This window comes from Triticum urartu, chromosome 7A, assembly GCF_056163025.1.
Source record: "Triticum urartu cultivar PI428250 chromosome 7A, HENAU_Tu73, whole genome shotgun sequence".
Taxonomy (NCBI): Eukaryota; Viridiplantae; Streptophyta; class Magnoliopsida; order Poales; family Poaceae; genus Triticum; species Triticum urartu.
In genome coordinates, this window is record NC_141879.1 from 478,851,068 (window position 1) to 478,871,231 (window position 20,164).

Genomic DNA, 20,164 nt, shown 5'->3' on the forward strand with positions numbered 1-20,164 from the left:
TTGTAAAATAAGAGAATATGCATAAGTATTGTGACATAATGTGTAATAACAGCACATAATGCAATAAATATCGATATAAAAGCATGACGCAAAATGGGCGTATCAGCGGTTGCCAAACAGAAAACAAAGTTTATTCCTTTTTCCACCATACTTTCACTTTCCATGGCTAATCATATCCATGGGTGTCCTCCATACCAACACTTTCGAAGGAATTTATTATTTGACAACATAAAGTAAATTCATTTTTTTGCATTTCGGGACTAGGCATACCTAATACCTTTGCCTTACTCTCGTGCAATGACAAGTGAATAAACACTCATCTTGAGAATAACACGTCCAGCATGGAAAATATTAGCCACCCCTCACCGCTCCGCGAGCGAAACAAACACACAAAAGATAAGTTTATTTTTGCAAATTAGAGATGGCACATGCAAATTTGCTTAGAACAGCAAAAGAATACTGCATATAGGTAGATATAGTGGACTCATGTGGCAAAACTGGGTTAAAGGTTTTTGGATGCACAAGTAGTGATCATACTTAGTGCAAAATGAAGGCTAGCAAAAGATTGAGAAACGACCAACTAAGAAACGGATAATCTCATGAGCGAGCATTAAGCATAACTAACACCGGATAATGCACCATAAGTATGATATAATTTCATTGCATAACTATTGACTTTCATGCTTGCATAGGGAATCACAAACCTTAACACCAATATTCTTACTAAAGCATAATTACTCATCAAGATGACTCACATATCACATCATCATATCTCAAAACTATTACTGAGAATCAAGTTAATTTTGTCCAATGATCTTCATGAAATTTTTTGTTATATCCTTCTTCGAAATCTATCACTTTGGGACTAATTTTCATATGTTGCTTTTGACAAGCTCAAACAAATATAAGTGAAGATCATGAGCATAATATTTCTTTCTCTCAAATTAATTTAAGTGCAAGAGAGAATTTCTTGAAAATTTACTAACTCTCAAATAAATCTAAGTGAAGCAAGAGAGCATTTCTTCAAAAATACTAAAGCACACCGTGCTCAAAAAGATATGAGTGAAGCACTAGAGCAAGTCCATTGCTCATAAAAATTTAAGTGAAGCATAGAGAGCAATTCAAACAAGTCATGATATAATTTTGGCTCTCTCAAATAGGTATGTCCAGCAAGGGATCAAGACTTAAAACACAAAATAAAACAACCAAAGACTCATATCATACAAGATGCTCCAAGCAAAACACATAGTATGTAACAAATAAAAATATAGTTTCGAGTAAAATACCGATGGTTGTTAGAAGAAAGAGGGGATGCCACTCGGGGGCACCCCCAAGCTTAGTTGGTTGCTCATTTTTGGATAATATCTTGGGATGCCGGGGCATCATCAAGCTTAGGCTCTTCTACTCCTTATTCCTTCATCCATCGTAAGATAACCCAAAACTTGAAAACTACAATCACACAAAACTCAACAAAACCTTTGTGAGATCCGTTAGTATAAAGATAATAAATCACTACTATAAGTGATGTATCAAACCAATTCATATTTTGTTTTTGCATTATATCTACTATATTCTAACTTTTCTATAGCAAACCTCATCAAAGAAAACCATAGAGCCATCAAAATAAGCACACAACACAAAGAAAACAGAATCTGTCAAAACAGAACAGTTTGTAGCAATCTGACTATTTCGGATACTTCTGTAACTCCAAAAATTCTGAAACATTAGAATGACCTGGGCAATTTGTATATTGATCTACTTCAAGTAGAATGGGTATTTTATCACTCTCTAGTAAAAAAACGAAAATTAATTTCATGAGCACAAAAGTTTCTGTTTTTTCAGCAAGATCATGCAACCATCACCCAAGAAGATCCTAAACGCTTTACTTGGCACAAACACTAATTAAAACATAACAAATGCAATCATAATAGTAGAATAATTGTGCTAACACTCAAAACCAGGAAGCAAAAAGGAAAAATAAATTTTATTTATTGGGTTGCCTCCCAACAAGCGCTATAGTTTTACGCCCTTAGCTAGGCATAAAGCAAGGATCTAAGTTTTGTCATCCTTGTTCTTAACCTTCTTAGAGGTGTTTTCATCATGAGGTTTTGTAAACACAACATAAAAATATTATCCATAGAAACCTTAGCATTCCTAAGTTGATGTTCGTCATAACCCCTTTGATTCCCCGCAACAATCCAAGAGTAATGTTGATTAACATTATTGAAAACCTGTTGGATTATATCTAGAACAGGGACTTCCTTTTTAAGATTCTCATCAAAGATTTTATTATCCCCAAGCAAATGTCTTAAAGCATAGTCACTATTGTAAAGAATTTCATCTATCACAGGGTTTTCACGATTCATACCATAAAAATCAAAGATTCCCCTAGCTTCTCGTATTATGTAGTTAAACTCATTCATAAGAACGAGAGTGGCTAACTTTTTAGCCCTAGGATTCTTTATAATGGGAAGTTCAAAAAACAATCTTTGCAAAGTAGGATGGGTACGAATAAATTTACTTTCAAGTTTCAGAACTGGTGCTGAAATAGCATCCACATAAGATCTAGTAGTTTTAAGTATAGGAGCATCATCAAGACTTAGATTTCCAACACAATTGAAAACTTCTTGAATACGTTATTTTCCCACAACATTCCCTAGTCCCAAGATAAAAGTTTTAGCATCCAGATTGCCCGTACGTCCAATCTTGGGAGTAAGTCCATCATCTGTTAGTGCCATACCGAAATCACTCATGATTGCAAGCAAAGGATAGATCCAACACCAAAACGGCGAACGGAAAAGAGGGGCGAACAAAGCGGCAAATTTTTGTGAAGTGGGGGAGACGAAAACGAGAGGCAAATGGCAAAAAATGTAAATTGCAAGGAGATGAGATCTGTGATTAGGAACCTGGTATATGTAGAAGATCCTCCCTGGCAACGACGCCAGAAATTCCTTTTGATGTCGCTTGAAGCTACGTCGGTATTTCCCCAAAGAGGAAGGGATGATGCAGCACGGCGGCGGTAGGTATATATGAAACCAAGGTCATCGAACCAGTAGGAGAACCAAGCAACACAACGTAAACAGCCCCTGCACACAAATAACAAATCCTCGCAACCCGACGTGTTAAAGGGGTTGTCAATCCTTTCGGGTAACGGTGCCAGAATTTGGTGCGTGACGAGAAAAAGTTGTAATAGATTGAATAAATAGATTGCAAATAAAATAAAGTGCAGTAAAGTATTTTTGGGTTTCTGGATTAATATATCTGATAATAAAAGCAAATAAAAGTCGATCGCAAAGGCAAATAATATGAGAAAGAGACCCGGTGGCCGTAGGTTTCACTAGTGGCTTCTCTCGAGAAAAGTAGTAAAGCGATGGGTGAACAAATTACTGTTGGGCAATTGATATAACTTCAAATACTCATGACGATATCCAGGCAATGATCATTATATAGGCATCACATCCAAGATTACTAGACCGACTCCTGCCTGCATCTACTACTATGACTCCACACATCAACCGCTATCCAGCATGCATCTAGTGTATTAAGTTCATGGAGAAAGGGAGTAATGCAATAAGAACGATGACATGATGTAGACAAGATCTATCTACGTAGAGATAGACCCCATCATTTTATCCTTAGTAGCAACGATACATACGTGTCGGTTCCCTTTCTGTCACTGGGATCAAGCACCGTAAGATCGAACCTACTACAAAGCACCTCTTCCCATTGCAAGATAAATAGATCAAGTTGGCCAAAAAAACAAATATCAAGGAAGAAATAAGAGGCTATAAGAGATCGTGCATAAAGGAGATCAAAGAAACTCAAATACTTTCATGGATATAAAAAGATAGATCTGATCATAAACTCGAAGTTCATCGATCCCAACAAACACACCGCAAAAAGGGTTACATCATATGGATGTAACATCCCAAAATTCTAAATTTTGGAATGTTATAATAAATAGATAGATTTGATTGATTGTTTGATTGTTGTGTGATTGATTGACTGAAATTGAGTGAAATTCGAAACCTTTTGAAAGTTAAATGAGAGGGAATAAAAGGACCTTCCCAAACTTTCATTTTGCATTTTGATCTCCGTGAATTCAAATTCTTTTCAAATACAAAACCCTAGAGAGAAGATGGCATGACTTCTTCCATTTAAATAAATGAAAAGGGTATTTGAAAATATTTGATTTTCATTTGGAACTATTTTCAAATTCAGAAACTTTAAGCAACTCAATGATTTTCATGAGAGAAGATAAAATGACTTCTTCAAAACATATGAAATATGAGTTGGAAGTTTTAAAAGGATCAAATTTAAAATCCTATTGAAATTATTTTCAATTTGGAGTTATTTGAGTTTTATTCAAATTATTTTTCTCCAAAAATAAAATATATGGAAAATAGGGTAACATGATTCCCTACATCAGAAAATTGGAGAGAAATAAATTTCAATTAATTTTGGTATTTTTAAAAGGATTTTTATTGGATTTTATTAGAGCAGTAGCACTGTTTGATTTATTTGTATTTTTGTGGATTTTATTTGACGTTAGAAAAAAATTCATGCTGTAGGAAATCTTTTTCTGAAAATTTTGATATATTATATGCCTATAGTATTTTTATGTATTTAAGGTTTTCTTTATTTTCTCTGCGCTGTTTTCAAAAAGAAGTTTTCCCCGGGCCAACTGGGCCGAAGCCCAGCCAGCCGGCCCAAGTCGCGCCGCCTTCCTCCTCCCGTGCTCAACTCGGACTCGCCGGAGTCCGAGCTGCCGCAGCCTCGCGCTCGCCCCCTTCCCAAGAAGCTCCTCCCCAGCCCCTCTTTATAAGCCGCAGCTCCGCCGCCCCTCCGCTCCTCCTCATCCCGCCGCCACGCCTCTCCTCACCTCATCGCACTTCGCCAACCGCCGCCGCCGCCGACGAGATCTGGAACCGTCGCCGCCCTGCCGCTTCGTGTCGCCGTTGCTGCCGCTAGCTGTGCAGCCCGCGCCGCCGTAGTCGCCGCTCGCCGCTGCTCGCCTCGCCAGAGTCCGCCGCCTCGTCGGAGCCGCTGCCGGTTTTTCCCAGCCGAACCGCCAAACCGGTATAACTCTCCCCGGTCCGGTTTATTATTTATTTTTGGGTTTTCTTCGGTTTTTCTTTTAAAGCCGGTTTTATTTTATTTAATTAGGTTAATTAGTGGGCGTTCGTCCGTTAGTATTACGTAGCGAACGGTTTTCGTTCGTTAGCGTTCTGTAGCGAGCGTTCGCTCGATAGATTTTTCTTTTTCTTTTTATTTCGGCCAGGGACCTATCTGTGAGTATTTTTATTTACAGTTTAGCCCCTGCTTTTCAAACTAGCACTACTTCTCGCTCGTTTATCCAAATTCGGCGAAACCAACTCCCACTTCTTCGTTATGATCCCCTCTATCAAGATAATCAACTTAAACATGTTTTTGAAAATTTAAAATTTGGTTTCAAACAGATTTAGATTCAAACTTTGCTTGATCATAACTTGAGTTTTATAACTCCGATTTAGTTGATTCTTTTTGCAAATTGAAGCTCTTGACCTAAACTTTCTGATAAGGCCAAATACACATAATTTTGGTACTTTAGAAATTGTTTTATGTTGCAAGAGTTATTTGCTTGGTTTTGATGTTTTCCAAATTGTCTTCTTCGTTCTTTTTGATCTTTTGAGTGATTGCTTATGTGTGGTTACTATTGCTTACTTATGATAGATTGACCCGAGTGTGAAGAGTAGAACTATCAAGAGTTTTGAGTGCGAATCATCTTCATCAACAGTACAAGGCAAGTTCACACTTTGATCATATCCCTTTACTACCCAGTTTTTATGCATTAGTCTCAACCCTCAAACATTGCATGAGTAGGATTGATAACATGTGGGTATTGGAAAGTAGTTGATGAGGTAGGAACCTATTGCCCTGCATTCAAACCTTGGCAGTTACTACTACGTTATGCTTATACTGCTCTACTATGCTCGTAGATGTGGATTGGGTGAGTGAATCCATGACAGATGTGAGATTGTTATTTAATGGTTCAACTTAAGGTGGCAACTTTAATACACATCTGGGTGGATTGAGGCACCTGGGGAACCTAGTGTTGCCTGTACTTTTTGGAAATCCCGGGGTACCGTGTGATTCTCCTATGGACTGCCACCCAGGCTCAAAGGGATCATAAGATTATTCATGCTAGAAACTTCTGTGTGCAGCCACATGCCATTATGGGCTCTGGCATAGTTGAGTAAGTTGTGGGAAACCTTTCCATGATGGGCTAGCAGATGTAGGGGATTGTAGGTGTACCGGCCTATCTATCAGTTAAGGGGACCTCTTCGGAAAGACTGTATCTCGGTCATTCGTTTCTCAAACATTATGTAGTGCGAGAAATCCAACGGAGGAGATCGAGTCTTGTGGGGAAAAGTGCACAAACCTCTGCAGAGTGTACAAACTAATCATGATTAGTCGTGTCCCCGGTTATGGACATCTTGAGTATCTAGTTCTTGGATTATCATGTTGATCTCATCACTCTAAATTAATTTTGTTGGGTTATTAATTACCTTTTAATTGGGAATGAGATGGGGTTTACCATTCCCAATGTTTTCAACCAACTTTGTAGTTAAATAAAATGTATTCCTTGCAGTAGGGAAAAATTGGCTTTTCGCAAAAACATTATAACCATAGAGCTTTTCCACCAGCCATATATGCATGTAGTGATAGCTATTACTCATCATTATCCTATGGTGTGAATTTTCCAGTACATTCAATGTACTGAACCTTTGTGGCTACAATGTCTCATGTTGCAGGATTCTTACGACGAGTAAGTGATACGTTAGGATTACGATTTCTACACTCAACTCTGCCGTTGGTGTTGATGGGAATCCACAACCTTGTTACTTTCGCTTTTTGGATTGAGGTAATAGTATTTATGTTATTTTATACATGTGATTTACCTCTGTTATAAATGCTCGAGTACTTTGTGTGTGCTACGTCTTGAGCTCGCGTTGGTTTTCCCCGAAGAGGAAGGGATGATGCAGCAGAGTAGCGTAAGTATTTCCCTCTGTTTTTGAGAACCAAGTTATCAATCCAGTAGGAGCCCACGCTCAAGTCCCTCGTACCTGCACAAAACGATAGCTACTCGCAACCAACGCGATTAGGGGTTGTCAAGCCCTTCACTGTCACTTACGAGAGTGAGATCTATAGATAGAATATTTTTGGTATTTTTGATATAAAGATGCAAAGTAAAAAGTAAAAGAAAAGTAAATATCAAAACAATATAAAAGTGATGGAGATTGATATGATGAGAATAGACCCGGGGGCCATAGGTTTCACTAGTGGCTTCTCTCAAGAGCATAAGTATTCTACGGTGGGTGAACAAATTACTGTTGAGCAATTGATAGAATTGTGCATAATTATGAGAATATCTAGGCATGATCATGTATATAGGCATCATGTCCGTGACAAGTAGATCGAAACGATTCTGCATCTACTACTATTACTCCACTCATCGACCGCTATCCAGCATGCATCTAGAGTATTAAGTTAAAAACAGAGTAACGCCTTAAGCAAGATGACATGATGTAGAGAGATAAATTCATGCAATATGAAATAAACCCCATCTTATTATCCTCGATGGAAACGATACAATACGTGCCTTGCTGCCCCTTCTGTCACTGGGTAAGGACACCGCAAGATCGAACCCAAAGCTAAGCACTTCTCCCATGGCAAGAACTACCAATCTAGTTGGCCAAACCAAACGGATAATTCGAAGAGACTTGCAAAGATAACCAATCATGCATAAAAGAATTCAGACAAGATTCAAATATTATTCATAGATAGACTTGATCATAAACCCACAATTCATCGGTCTCAACAAACACACCGCAAAAAGAAGATTATAGCGAATAGATCTCCACAAGTGAGGGGGAGAACTTTGTATTGAGATTCAAAGAGAGAGAAGAAGCCATCTAGCTACTAACTATGGACCCGAAGGTCTGAGATAAACTACTCACACTTCATCGGAAGGGCTAGGATGATGTAGAAGCCCTCCGTGATGACGGCCCTCTTCCGGCGAAGCTCCGGAACAGGCCCCAAGATGGGATCTCGTGGATACAAAAAGTTGCGGCGGTGGAATTAGGTTTTTGGCTCCTGTTCTGATCGTTTGGGGGTACGTGTGTATATATAGGAGGAAGGAGTACGTCGGTGGAGCACCGAGGGGCCCACGAGGCAGGGGGCGCGCCCTAGAGGGGGGGGGGCGCCCCCCACCCTCGTGACCACCTCTTTGATCCCTTGCAGTAGGGTCCAAGTCTCCTGGATCACGTTGGTGAGAAAATCACGTTTCCGAAGATTTTATTCCGTTTGGAGTCCATTTGATATTCTGTTTATCCGAAACACTGAAATAGGCAAAAACAGCAATTCTAGGCTGGGCCTCCAGTTAATAGGTTAGTCCCAAAAATAATATAAAAGTGGAAAATAAAGCCCAATATAGTCCAAAACAGTAGATAATATAGCATGGAGCAATCATTATAGATACGTTGGAGACGTATCAGGCATCCCCAAGCTTAATTCTTGCTCGTCCTCGAGTAGGTAAATGATAAAAAGATAATTTTTGATGCGGAGTGCTACTTGGCATAATTTGAATGCAAATCTTCTTAATTGTGGTATGAATATTCAGGTTAGAAAGATTCAAGACAAAAGTTTATATTGACATAGAAAATAATAATACTTCAAGCATACTAACAAAGCAATTATGTCTTCTCAAAATAACATGGCCAAAGAAAGTTATCCCTACAAATCATATAGTCTGGCTATGCTCCATCTTCCCCACACAAAGTATTTAAATCATGCACAACCCCGATGACAAGCCAAGCAATTGTTTCATACTCTAACTTTTTAAAAACTTTTTCAATCTTCACGCAATACATGAGCGTGAGCCATGGATATAGCACTATAGGTGGAATAGAATGGTGGTTGTAGAGAAGACAAAAAAGGAGAAGATAGTTTCACATCAACTAGGCGTATCAACGGGCTATGGAGATGCCCATCAATAGATATCAATGTGAGTGAGTAGGGATTGCCATGCAACGGATGCACTAGAGCTATAAATGTATGAAAGCTCAACAAAAGAAACTAGTGGGTGTGCATCCAACTTGCTTGCTCACGAAGACCTAGGGCAATTTGAGGAAGCCCATCATTGGAATATACAAGCCAAGTTCTATAACGTAAAATTCCCACTAGTATATGAAAGTGACAACATATGAGACTCTCTATATGAAGAACATGGTGCTACTTTGAAGCACAATATATGAGACTTGCTATATCATGGTGCTACTTTGAAGCACAAGTATGGAAAAAGGATAGTAGCATTGCCCCTTTTTTTGGGGGGGGGGGGGCTTCTTTTTTTCTTTGGCCTTTCTTTTTTTTGGGACAATGCTCTATTGAATGATGATCATCACACTTCTATTTATTTACAACTCAATGATTACAACTCGATACTAAAACAAAGTATGACTCTATATGAATGCCTCCGGCGGTGTACCGGGATATGCAATGAATCACGAGTGACAAGTATGAAAGAATTATGAACGGTGGCTTTGCCACCAATACTATGTCAACTACATGATCATGCTAAGCAATATGAAAATGATGGATGTGTCATGATGAACTAGATGGTGGAAAGTTGCATGGCAATATATCTCGGAATGGCTATGGAAATGCCATAATAAGTAGGTATGGTGGCTGTTTTGAGGAAGGTATATGGTAGGTGTATGATACCGGCGAAAGTTGCGCGGTATTAGAGAGGCTAGAAAAGGTGGAAGGGTGAGAGTGCGTATAATCCATGGACTCAACATTAGTCATAAAGAACTCATTACTTATTGCAAAAATTTAGAAGTTATCAAAGCAAAGTATTACGCGCATGCTCCTAGGGGGATAGATTGGTAGGAAAAGACCATCGCTCGTCCCTGACCACCACTCATAAGGAAGACAATCAATAAATAAATCATACCATCGCTCGTCCCTGACCGCCACTCATAAGGAAGACAATCAATAAATAAATCATGCTCCGACTTCATCACATAACGGTTCACCATACGTGCATGCTACGGGAATCACAAACTTCAACACAAGTATTCTTTAAATTCACAACTACTCAACTAGCATGACTTTAATATTATCACCTCCATATCTCAAAACAATTATCATGCTTCAATCTTTTCTTAGTATTCAACACACTCAAAAGAAAGTTTCACAAATCTTGAATACCAAGCATATTATTATTAGGCAAATTACCATGCTATTAAGAGACTCTCAAATTAATTTAAGTGAAGCATGAGAGATCAATAGTTTCTTTAAAACGAATCCACCACCGTGCTCTAAAAGATCTAAGTGAAGCACATAGACCAAAATTATCTAGCTCAAAAGATATAAGTGAAGCACATAGAGCAAAATTATCTAGCTCAAAGGATATAAGTGAAGCACATAGAGCAAAACTACTTAGCTCAAAAGATATAAGTGAAGCACATAGAGTATTCTATCAAATTTTAATTCATATATGGCTCTCTCAAAAGGTGTGTACAGCAATGATGATTGTGGCATACTAACAAACAAAGACACAAATAATACAAGACGCTCCAAGCAAAACACATATCATGTTGGTGAATAAAAATATAGCTCCAAGTAAATTACCGATGGAAGTGGACGAAAAGAGGGGATGCCTTCCGGGGCATCCCCAAGCTTTGAATTTTTGGTGTCCTTGGATTATCTTGGGGGTGCCATGGGCATCCCCAAGCTTAGGCTCCTGCCACTCCTTGTTCCATGATCCATCAAAAGAATTCACCCAAAACTTGAAAACTTCACAACACAAAACTCAAGATAGAAAACTCGTGAGCTCCGTTAGCGAAAGAAAACAAAAGACCACTTCAAAGTACTGTAATGAACTCATTCTTTATTTATATTGGTGTTAAACCTACTGTATTCCAACTTCTCTATGGATTATAAACTATTTTACTAGCCATAGATTCATCAAAATAAGCAAACAACACACGAAAAACAGAATCTGTCAAAAACAGAACAGTCTGTAGTAATATGTAGATAGCGCAAGATCCGGAGCCCCAAAAATTCTAAAATAAATTTCTGGACGTGAGGAATTTATCTATTAATAATCTTCAAAAGTAATTAACTAAATGGCACTATTCAGATAAAAATGACAGAAGTTCTCGTGAGCGCTAAAGTTTCTGTTTTTTTACAGCAAGTTCAACAAGACTTTCCCCAAGTCTTCCCAACGGTTCTACTTGGCACAAACACTAATAAAACACAAAAAACACAACCAAAACAGAGGATAAATAATTTATTTATTACTAAACAGGAGCAAAAGGCAAGGAATGAAAATAAAATTGGGTTGCCTCCCAACAAGCGCTATCGTTTAATGCCCCTAGCTAGGCATAACAAGCAAGGATAGATCTAAGTATTGCCATAGTAATAAGATAGATTGGTGAAACTCATTTCATATTCTCTACGTTCGGCAGCAAGTTTTATTTGAGGCAAGCAAAAGTAATCAAAAGGATTAAATTTAACGGGACAAAAGTCCCCAAGATCAACCTTGGGAGGTATAGGTTCCTCCTTTGGTCCATAATGCACCACCAATTCATCATTATAAGCATTCTTTTGACAGAACTTTGTGAGCCTATATTCAAGAGAATATCCTAGTTCATTATTTCGAATAGCCAAATCATCATTAAGATCAGAAATTCTGTCAACTAAAACATTGGTAGGAACCTTTCTTCTAAGATTTTCATTGAAAGCAACATAATCTAGAGATTGAAAACGCATTATTTCTTCTTGATCAAAGAGGATAGCTTCTATGGGAGGACGGCAAGCGTCCACCCTATAATGCGCAAAGATTTCTTTGGCTTCTCTTATTATGAATCTAAACTCATGAGCCAAAAATATAGTAGCGGCACGCTTAACAGAAGAATGCTCAGTATTAGAAAATTCCAGAAAAATCCTTTGTATAGAAGGATGCATGTGCATGAATTGTCTTTCAAGTTCAACTACAAGCATGGCAATAGCGTCCGCAAGACTACTAGTTCTGTGAAGGATAGAACTACCCATAGAAGGTAAAGCACCGGCACAAGTAAAGAAATCTTGAATAACTCCTTTTCCAATAATATTACCACTACCAACACAGAATTTTTTTGTATGAAAGATGGTAGGTTCTTTAGCAGGAGTATTAGAATTTTCCATGATATTGTTATCGCCCAAATTGGCGATAACTTCCCCAGTTTCAGACATAATGACAAACAGGCAAACTAACACACAAGCAAACAAAAAGGCAAACAGAGAGAGAGGATGGAGAGAGAGGGCAAATAAAACGGCAAGGGTGGATTGGGGGGAGAGGAAAACGAAAGGCAAATGGCAAATAATGTAATGCGAGAGATAGGGATTGTGATGGGTACTTGGTATATTGACTTTTTGCATAGACTCCCCGGCAACGGCGCCATAAATCCTTCTTGCTACGTCTTGAGCTCGTGTTGGTTTTCCCCGAAGAGGAAGGGATGATGCAGCAGAGTAGCGTAAGTATTTCCCTCAGTTTTTGAGAACCAAGGTATCAATCCAGTAGGAGCCCACGCTCAAGTCCCTCGTACCTGCACAAAACGATAGCTACTCGCAACCAACGCGATTAGGGGTTGTCAAGCCCTTCACTGTCACTTACGAGAGTGAGATCTGATAGATAGAATATTTTTGGTATTTTTGATATAAAGATGCAAAGTAAAAAGTAAAAGAAAAGTAAATATCAAAACAATATAAAAGTGATGGAGATTGATATGATGAGAATAGACCCGGGGGCCATAGGTTTCACTAGTGGCTTCTCTCAAGAGCATAAGTATTCTACGGTGGGTGAACAAATTACTGTTGAGCAATTGATAGAATTGTGCATAATTATGAGAATATCTAGGCATGATCATGTATATAGGCATCATGTCCGTGACAAGTAGATCGAAACGATTCTGCATCTACTACTATTACTCCACTCATCGACCGCTATCCAGCATGCATCTAGAGTATTAAGTTAAAAACAGAGTAACGCCTTAAGCAAGATGACATGATGTAGAGAGATAAATTCATGCAATATGAAATAAACCCCATCTTATTATCCTCGATGGAAACGATACAATACGTGCCTTGCTGCCCCTTCTGTCACTGGGTAAGGACACCGCAAGATCGAACCCAAAGCTAAGCACTTCTCCCATGGCAAGAACTACCAATCTAGTTGGCCAAACCAAACGGATAATTCGAAGAGACTTGCAAAGATAACCAATCATGCATAAAAGAATTCAGACAAGATTCAAATATTATTCATAGATAGACTTGATCATAAACCCACAATTCATCGGTCTCAACAAACACACCGCAAAAAGAAGATTACAGTGAATAGATCTCCACAAGTGAGGGGGAGAACTTTGTATTGAGATTCAAAGAGAGAGAAGAAGCCATCTAGCTACTAACTATGGACCCGAAGGTCTGAGATAAACTACTCACACTTCATCAGAAGGGCTAGGATGATATAGAAGCCCTCCGTGATGACGGCCCTCTTCCGGCGGAGCTCCGGAACAGGCCCCAAGATGGGATCTCGTGGATACAAAAAGTTGCGGCGGTGGAATTAGGTTTTTGGCTCCTGTTCTGATCGTTTGGGGGTACGTGTGTATATATAGGAGGAAGGAGTACGTCGGTGGAGCACCGAGGGGCCCACGAGGCAGGGGGCGCGCCCTAGGGGGGGCGCGCCCCCCACCCTCGTGACCACCTCTTTGATCCCTTGCAGTAGGGTCCAAGTCTCCTGGATCACGTTCGGTGAGAAAATCACGTTTCCGAAGATTTTATTCCGTTTGGACTCCGTTTGATATTCTGTTTATCCGAAACACTGAAATAGGCAAAAAAACAGGAATTCTGGGCTGGGCCTCCGGTTAATAGGTTAGTCCCAAAAATAATATAAAAGTGGAAAATAAAGCCCAATATAGTCCAAAACAGTAGATAATATAGCATGGAGCAATCAAAAATTATAGATACGTTGGAGACGTATCAGTGTGTCAGCACACCGTTCTAGGGATAACACTTAAGCACAGAGACTTGGCCGTCTGAGGTCGGGTCGCTACAACGGATCTCCAAGAGACCATTGTATTGAGAATCAAGAGAGAGAGAGAGAGATGAAGCCATCTAGCTACGAACTACGGACTCGAAGGTCTACAAAGAACTACTCACGCATCATCAGAGAGGCACCAATGGAGATGGTGAACTGATACGTCTCCATCGTATCTACTTTTCCAAACACTTTTGACCTTGTTTTGGACTCTAACTTGCATGCTTTGAATGGAACTAACCCGGACTGACGCTGTTTTTAGCAGAATTGCCATGGTGTTATTTTTGTGCAGAAACAAAAGTTCTCAGAATGACCTAAAAATCAATGGAGACACATTTTGGAATAAATAAAAAATACTTGCGAAAGAATCAACACCAGGGGGCCCACACCTGTCCATGAGGGTGCAGGGCGCGCCCCTGCCTCGTGGGCCCCTGAGGCTCCACCGACGTCAACTCCAACTCTATATATTCACATTCGGGGAGAAAAAAATCAGAGTGAAGGATTCATCACGTTTTACGATACGAAGCCGCCGCCAAGCCCTAATCTCTCTCGGGAGGGCTGATCTGGAGTCTGTTCGGGGCTCCGAAGAGGGGAATCCGTCGCCATCGTCATCATCAACCTTCCTCCATCACCAATTTCATGATGCTCACAGTCGTGCATGAGTACTTCCATCGTAGGCTTGCTGGACGGTGATGGGTTGGATGAGATTTATCATGTAATCGAGTTAGTTTTGTTAGGGTTTGATCCCTAGTATCCATTATGTTCTGAGATTGATGTTGCTATGACTTTTCTATGCTTGATGCTTGTCACTAGGGCCTGAGTGCCATGATTTCAGATCTGAACCTATTATGTTTTCATGAATATATGTGAGTTCTTGATCCTATTTCGCAAGTCAATAGTCACCTACTATGTGTTATGATCTGGTAACCCTGAAGTGACAATAATCGGGACCACTCCCGGTGATGACCGTAGTTTGAGGAGTTCATGTATTCACTAAGTGTTAATGCTTTGGTCTGGTACTCTGTTAAAAGGAGGCCTTAATATCCCTTAGTTTCCAATAGGACCTTGCTGCCACGGGAGGGTAGGAAAAAATATGTCATGCAAGTTGTTTTCCATAAGCACGCATGACTATATTCGGAATACATGCCTACATTACATTGATGAACTGGAGCTAGTTCTGTGTCACCCTATGTTATAACTGTTGCATGAGGAATCGCATCCGACATAATTATCCATCACTGATCCATTGCCTACGAGTTTTTCACATATTGATCTTTGCTTAGTTACTTTTCTGTTGCCACTATTACAATCACTACAAAAACTACTACTGTTACTTTTTCCACTGTTACCGCTACTTCCATATTACTTTGCTACTAAATACTTTGCTGCAGATATTAAGTCTTTCAGGTGCGATTGAATTAACAACTCAACTGTTAAAACTTGAGAATATTCTTTGGCTCCCCTTGTGTCGAATCAATAAATTTGGGTTGAATACTCTACCCTCGAAAACTGTTGCGATCCCCTATACTTGTGGGTTATCATGAACCCCATCCGAGATGGTGTCTAGATTGGATCTGGTGGTTCTGGACTCTGTGGAGGCTGGATGAATATTTCGTCAACTCCCCTAGGGTTCTGGAAATATTGGAGTATTTATAGAGTAAAGAGGCGGTCCGGGGGGCACCCGAGGTGGGCACAACCCACCTGGGCGCGCTTGGGCCTCCTGGCGTGCCCTGGTGGGTTGTGCCTCCCTCGAGGCACCCCCTAGGCATAGCCAGGGCCCGTTGTATTCCTTTTGGCCCATAAAAATTCTTCGTAAAGTTTCGTGGCATTTGGAATCCGTTTGATATTGATTTTCTGCGATGTAAAAAACATGGAAAAAACAATAACTGGCACTTGGCACTATGTCAATAGGTTAGTACCAAAAAATGATATAAAATGACTATAAAATGATTATAAAACATCCAAGATTGATAATATAACAACATGGAACAATAAAAATTATAGATATGTTGGAGACGTATCAAACTACATCATCACCGTCGCCATGCCGTCGTGCTGATGAAACTCTCCCTCATCCTCAACTGGATAAAGAGCTCGAGGGACGTCATCGAGCTGAACATGTGCTGAACACGGAGGTGTCGTACGTTCGGTGCTAGGATCGGTTGAATCGCGAAGACGTTCTACTACATCAACCGTGTTACTAAACGCTTCCGCTTTCAGTCTACGAGGGTACGTGGAAACACTCTTCCCTCTCATTGCTATGCATCTCCTAGATAGATCTTGCGTGATCGTAGGATTTTTTTGAAATACTGTGTTCCCCAACAAATTGTTCTCTTAGCCGTGTGCGGTGCCCCCCTCCATAGTTTACTCCTCCGGTCATAGCGTCGTAGTGCTTAGGCGAAGCCCTGCGCGGATCACATCACCATCACCGTCACCACACCGTCGTGCTAACGGAACTCTCCCTCGACCCTCTACTGGATCAAGAGTTCAAGGGACATCATCGAGCTGAACGTGTGCTGAACACGGAGGTGTCGTACGTTCGGTAATTGGATCGGTTGGATCATGAAGATGTTCGACTACATCAACCGCGTTAACCTAACTCTTCTGCTTTCGGTCTACGAGGGTACGTAGACACACTCTCCCCCTCTCGCTGCTATGCATCTCCTAGATAGATCTTGCATGATGGTAGGAATTTTTGAAATTGCATGCTACATTCCCCAACAATACTCTTAGAATTGCATGTGTAGGTTGATTGCTTGACTTGTGTTAAGTTGCTAAAATCTGCCAAGATATAAAATTTGGAAAAGGATAGATTTTTATTTGGTCAAGTAGTCTAATCACCCCCCCCCCCTCTAGACATACTTCTGATCCTACACCTACATTACATTGATGAATTGGAGCTAGTTCTGTGTTGTCCTAGGTTATAACTGTTACATGATGAATGTCATCCGGCATAATTATCCATCACCGATCCAATGCCTACGAGCTTCCCATATATTGATCTTTGCTAAGTTACTATTGCTGTTGCTACTGTCACAATTGCTACAGAACTATTACTGCTACTGTTACCATTACTGTTGCTATCGTTGCTACCACTATCAAACTATCAAATTACTATGCTACGGATCACTCTGCTACAGATATTTAGTCTCCGGGTGTGGTTGAATTGACAACTCAACTGCTAATACTTGCAAATATTCTTTGACTCCCCTTGTGTCGATCAATAAATTTGGGTTGAATACTCTACCCTTGAAAACTATTGTGATCCCCTATACTTGTGGGTTATCACACATTCAAAAACAAAAAGTGCATGACAACCTCTGCTTCCCTCTGCGAAGGTCCTATCTTTTACTTTCACGTATTTGCTTTCATGTATTTACTTTTATGCAAGAGTCATTAGTGTTTATCCCTATTCCTCTCTATGTACTCTCTAGTGGCAAGCATCATGTGATAGATAGATCCAAACATATATATCCAGTTGGATGTAGGTGATCATGAGTTATTATTGTTGACATTACCCTTGAGGTAAATTAGTTGGGAGGCGAAATCAAAAGCCCCTATCTTTCTATGTGTCTGACTAAGACTTTTGCTCTATAAATATGCCTTGAGTGTCAGCAATCATAGAAGACTATATGATGGTCGAGTATGTGAACTTGCTAATCAAAGCTCTTACATAGACTCTTTCTGAAAATATGATGGATTGTGATTGTTTCAATGATAGAGAGTATAGTTTGTTAGTTTCTAGTAAAGTTTATGATTTATACTTTAGCTTGTGAATGAATTGTTACTCTAGCATGAGAAGTTTTATGATGATATATTGTTGTTATGATAATGACCATGATGCTTCCATGTCCATATTTTATTTTTATCGATACCTCTCTCTCTAAACATGTGGTCATGATTATCGATTTCGGCTTTCGCTTGAGGACAAGCGAGGTCTAAGCTTTGGGGAGTTGATACGTCCATTTTGCATCATGTTTTTATGTTGATATTTATTGCATTATGGACTGTTATTTCACTTTATAATACAATTCTTATGCCTTTTCTCTCTTATTTTGCAAGTTTCGCATGAAGAGGGAGATTGCCGGCAACTGGAATTCTGGACCGCAAAGGGCTACATCTGAGGCACTTCTTCTAAACAACTCCAAATGAGCTGAAAATTGATGAAGAATTATTTTGGAATATATTAAAATTATTTGTGAAAGAAATACTAGAGGGGGACCCACCAGGCAGCCACAAGCCTGGGGGCGCGCCTCCCGAGCTTGTGGTGCCCTTGGTAGGCCTCCAGGGCCCATCTTCTCCTATATGATGCCATTTGACCTAGAAAAAATCAGAAGGACTATTTCAGACGAAGTGCTGCCGTCTCAAGGCGGAACCTGGGCAGGAGCACTTTTGCTCTCCGGCGAATAGATTCCGCCGCAGAAACTTCCCTCCGAGAGGGAGAAATCAAAGCCATCGTCATCACCGACGATCCTCTCATCGTCCGAGAACCAATCTTCATCAACATCTTCACCAGCACCATCTCATCTCAAACACTAGTACATCTCTAGCATGTATTCAATCTTTGTCTCAAAACCTCGGATTGGTATACATGGGTTGCTAGTAGTGTTGATTGTAGTTGATGCTAGTTGGTTTATTTGGTGGAAGATTATATGTTCAGATCCTTGATGCTATTCAATACCCCTCTGATCTTGACCATGGATGTGATTTGTGAGTAGTTACTTTCGTTCTTGAGGACATGGGAGAAGTCTTGTCATAAGTAATCATGTGAATTCGATATTTATTCGATATTCTGATGATATGTATGTTGTTGTTTCCCTTGGTGGTGTTATGTGAACGTCGACTAAATGACACTTCATCATCTTTGGGCCTAAGAGAAGGCATTGTGGAGTAGTTCTAGAGTGACAGAAGTTTAAACCCTAGTTTATGCAATATTCCGTAAGGGGCTGATTTGGATCCATATGTTTCATGCTATGGTTACATTTATCTTAATTCTTCTTTCGTAGTTGCGGATGCTTGCGAGAGGGGGTAATCATAAGTGGGGGCTTGTTCAAATAAGAACAACACCCAAGCACCGGTAAGTAACGAATACGGATCAAACAAACATGATGAAAGAGACTAGGCGAAATTCCCGTGTGTCCTCACGGATGCTTTGCTTATTATAAGAGACCGTTTCAGCATGTCCTTTGCTACAAAAATGATTGAGCTACCTTGCTGCCCCTTGTTACTCTTACTACTTATTGCTCGTTACAATTATCTTACTATCAAACTATCTGTTATCTACAAGTTCAGTGCTTGCAGAAAATACCTTACTAAAAACCGCTTGTCATTTCCTTCTGCTCCTTGTTGGGTTCGACACTCTTACTTATCAAAAGGATTACAATTGATCCCCTATACTTGTGGGTCATCGACCCATTATACATGGGCGCTCGCTCGATCGCATTTGGCTCATCGCTGGTTGAGTTGTCTAAAAAGTTGCTGGTTGACCTTTGTTCACGACCATGGACAAGTGGTCAAGTTGTTGACTGTTGACTTTACATCAAATTTAAAAAAATCATAAATTCACGAAAAGAGTTCATAAATTCAAAAAATTAAAAAGTTTAGTAATATGTCTAGGAATTTGAAAATGTTCACCATTTTAGACAAAAATTTGTCAAATTTGAAAAAGTTTATCGATTTTTAAAAATTTCATTAATTTTCAAAAAATTCAAAAATTTGAAAAAATAATGAATTTCGACAAAAAGTTCATCAATTTTTAAAAATCTTCATGGATTTTTAAACAAGTTCATCAATTTTGAAAACAAAAGTTCTCATATTTGGAAAAAACATCAATTTTGAGAAACAATTCAGAAATTCAAAAATAGTTCATCAATTTAAAAAAACTACAGGAATTTTTGAAAAATTACAAAGGAAAAAAATGAAATGAAAACCATTGAGAAAATAAGAAAACATGGAAAGAAGCTTCAAAAAAGGTTGGAAGCTTATAGAAGCTTCATCAATCTGTTGGGTCATTCTCGAAAGGAAAAAGGAAAACAAAATTGC